This window comes from Galeopterus variegatus, unplaced genomic scaffold (assembly GCF_000696425.1).
Source record: "Galeopterus variegatus unplaced genomic scaffold, G_variegatus-3.0.2 Scaffold2310, whole genome shotgun sequence".
Taxonomy (NCBI): Eukaryota; Metazoa; Chordata; class Mammalia; order Dermoptera; family Cynocephalidae; genus Galeopterus; species Galeopterus variegatus.
In genome coordinates this window covers 1-4,324 of record NW_007728421.1, presented here as the reverse complement: position 1 = coordinate 4,324, position 4,324 = coordinate 1, and positions in this window count along the sequence as shown.

The following is a 4,324-nucleotide window of genomic DNA, read 5'->3' as shown; positions in this document are numbered from 1 at the left end:
ATTTTTATTATTATAAAAAGCTCAGTGATTAAGTTGCTTAAAAGCTTAAAATGAGACAAAACTGTAAATCACATGACCATCCCAGGCTCAAATGTTGCACAATTCTGTAAACGCCAACTTTGACTAAATGAAGGCAGAATACAAAACCCATTAGGAGAGCAGCATCCAGTTGAATAGTCACAGGCTAATTTTTATCTTCACGCTTAAGAAAGTTGAGCTGATTCAAGTCATAGCCGTCCTTTAGGTCTCAGCAATAATTACAGCAACAACAACAACAGGTCACCCCACCCCTCCCCTCACTGTGCGTTCACCATGTCAGGTACTGGGCTGGCATTTTTTTTTTTTTTTTCCTTTTTGTCTTTTTTACTGGCTGGTAACGGGATCGCGACACCCCATGTCAGGTACTGGGCTGGCATTTTTTTTTTTTCCTTTTTGTCTTTTTTTTACTGGCCGGTAATGGGATCGCAACCCTCGGTGTTGCGCCCGCGCCGCGCTCAGCCAGTGAGTGGGAACCGGTCACCACATGGGATCCGAACCCTCGGGGGGGAGGGCCGCCGCGCTCCCAAGAGGCGCACTCTCCAATGCGCCACCGGGCCGGCCCCTGGGCTGGCATTTCACAAGCATCAGTTCATCCTCTGAACAGCCTCAGGGGAAGCTCAGATTGGGAGAGATTAAGGAATAAGCACCAGGGTTTCTGTCAAGTGTCCTGACCCCAGAGCTGTGTCCTTCCCACTCCACACCACCAAGATCCTTGAATAGTCAGTGTTCCACATACAAATACCATCATGCAGATGCTCAAAAACCTGGATTCCCAAGAGTCTGAGCTCTTCAAAAGATTCAGAAGAGGGCATCTCATGAGAGGAATGCAAAAATCTAAAAATGCTTGATTCACGGAAGGAAATCTATTGAGTTTGCCAGTTATTGCACAAAATCATTTTAAGTTACTTCCAAATAGATGGGCCCTTCCACATTTCAGGTGGAATCCATTCTAAATCTTTTACTTTACCGTAAGCAGAAGTTTAATCTATTTAATTATAGTCACTTTACTAGGCCATAGGAAAATGGAAGGACCCGATGGGGGGAAATCTCTTTCAAGAGAACACTTCTGGAAGAGGCATGTAGAGTGAGCTGGCTCTAGGCCAATCCTTATGCTTTCTCATAGTCTCTAAGCAGCAAGGACACCATGATTTTCACATATATCATACACTGCTGAATGTCATTACTCTTTCAGTTAACACCTTGCCCCACACAGAGGACTCTGATAGAGCTTCACATAGTAATGATCTAGTTAGTGTTGCTGATATCCAGGCACCAGTTTGCTAGACTAACTAGGTGCAAGAAGCTTTATATTTGGAGCAGCATCTTTATTTCCATCTAACTATGTTGTTCCTCCCTGACTTGACTTCTGGAATAGGAATAAACCCTTGTAAGTGGTACTAAAGCCAAAGGACTGGGTCCAATATTCATCCAGCTGCGGGGGGAGGGAGGGATCTACGAGCCTTGAATTAGAGTGCATTCTACTACTGGCTCACGTTTTTAACTTTGTTTTCAGCTTTTCAGATCTGCACCTGGGTTATGACATGGCAAACCTATCCCACGTGAGATCAAAAACTCAATGATCCAGATTGATCCAACCCAGGAACACTGAGAGGTAATAAAACCAAGATTTTAGAGATGCTGCTTCCCGACTCTCCCTCTTGCACAGATCTTGTGAGCTTATCCCCTGGTGACCTGTGTGTTCAGAGTGAACACAACAAAAAGTCAAAGCCATATCTTACGGAATTCTAAAATACCCACCCAAAACCTTGACCTTGCCGTAGCATAGTGGCATTTTTATCAGTAAATTCAGTAAAAGCTGCTATGTTGGTCATGTTCCACATATATTGGAGAAAATGCAATCTCTGTTTTTAATAGGAGCCCATTTGTCTTTTAGTGGACCCTATAAGGACACTCCAACTTCTTTTTTAAAATTTCTTCCATTTTTTTCCCTTTTACTTCAAGCTCCATAAGCGTGTACTGTATCATAGACAATGTATTCTGCATTCATGCGCATATTGGATTAGAGGCAGCTGTTGAATTTAGCCTCCATAGTCAATTAAGGATGAAACTCTCACATTATTTTGGAGCAAACCAAAAGATTTTAAGCCTAATGAGGCAACTGAAAACCGAATTCTATTCTCAAATTTCCAACAGCTTTCAAAATATGTTTAGAAACTGCTTTACATAGCAACAGAGTCAGGAGTGTTTTCAACTCAACCTATGGGATGACTTTGCTGGGATATATTAAATAGCTACTAAATTAGAACCTATTTTTTCCTTAAAGTTGAAAATATTCCTAGCAAGGCCAAGCCTGGATTTCTCATCAGGCCTTTCGAATAGCACCAGCCATCCATCACAGTCTTTTCAAAGGCTGCATTAAATGACTTGTGTACATCTGCCGGGCTTCTGTATTTGATCCTAGATTATGTTTTCGCTAAGGTTAAGGGTTAGAATTTTGACAGAGGTGGCTGTGGTCTATATGGCCCATTTTATCTGCCCTTTTTCCACATACGTACAGTATTTGATAGCCAGATTTGTCAAATGCCTCAATTTTGATACCAAGAAATACGGGGTTGATGGAATGTAGGGCCTGAGCACGCAGTTGAGTATCAGTTTTAGTTTCTGAGCCCATACAAAATCGTTCCAGCATCTCTCTGGGTGAAGGGAAAGGGGATCGTTACATTCTGTGTCACCATCTCATTTCAACTTGGTTGCAGTTTCTTTTCTCTTCCTTTTGTTTTTCCCTTCTTACACTTTTACAGGACTTTCCACTTTTGTCCATTCTTTTCATTGCCTCAGATTGACTTTGCTATCTTCAATAAAACAAAATAGAAATTGAATGAGACTGTGGCTTGGATTCGGACCCCTAAGCACAACAGCGATTATGCAAATATAAAATTTAGCATCCTTGACTTCTTAGTGAAGGGGGGGCAGGGTCAATAGAACAATCTGACTTACTGCAACAATACAGCAAACTTGCAGGGACATGACATGTAGGATGCTTAAATCTCACCTATCATCACGCTCTGCACAAGAAGGCAGGCAAAGTTCCTAACGTTTTGCTTAGTCTAATCATTGTGGCAGGTGTGCATGGAGCAGAATGAAACAGACAAATAAGCATGTGTCCTCTACTAACGAGCCCATCTGCTGGGAGTCCAACATCCAAATCACTGGAAGTCCACAATAACACGAGGAGAAAGAAACATTTCAAAACGATAGGATACATTTCAAAATGATAGGACAGGTGTTAGAAGAGAGATACACACAAGTGTATTACATTGAGAGCTTTCTGAGGTGAGTATTAATTCCCCATTCAGATGAAACTGCAACTCAGAGAAGTTAAATAATTGCCCAAGGTTACACAGCAGAGTGCAAATTTGAAAACAGATCTGTCGGACTGAGAAATGAGCTTTCTTTTCCATTCTGTCATGGCCTTTCAAAATTTTCACAGAATTTTGGCCATGTTGATTTTTGGCTTTGTAACTTTAATGCTTAAAGAGAAACACAAACTCTGCAATAAAGTAGCAGGGGAGAGGCGGAGAGGGTTATCTGAGGGTGCCTCCCTGTCTTTTCTACCTTATCTACCAAAGCTGAGTCAGTTTCTCCTACCTCCCTTCATGTTCTACTCTGCCAGCTCCTCCGCATCCTCTGGTGCCTACCACGCTAGCTCTGCCCTGCCCTGCCAGAGCTAAACAAACAATGATTCCACTACTAAAAAGAAATGGCAGAAAACAGAAGCCAAAATCTGACACCGTCAGTCCAGTTCTTTCACTTCTTATTCACATATGTAAATTTTTGCTCCACAAGAATGATGATCTGTAAGTCTATTTTTAAGCCTTTCTTTAGGACAACCTACGGGGTCTATTACGGTACTCTGACCCTTCACTCTTGCTCCTGCTCTGGGGAGTGAAGGTTTATGATTTACAGCTCAAGTGAATTTGGGTCTCAGGTTCATTGCTCCAATTGTGGTTGACATTGATTCTGGATACCAGAGAGACTGTAATTGTTAACTTCACTGGGGACCGAAAAATGATTTACGCACTAGTGAAGCTTACACAGACTCAAAGTCCAAATTTCTATGTCCTGACTCCATTTCTCCACTTCAGCCTGCACAAAAAGAAAGTGTGAGGTTTTATGTTTTACTCTTTTGTGTGCCCTTAAAAGGTATTCCAGGGCCAGCCCAGTGGCGCACTCGGTAGAGTGCGGCGGCGCTCCCGCCAAGGGTTCGGATCCCATATAGAGACCGGTCCGCTCAGTGGTTGAGTTCGGTGCGGGCACGACACCG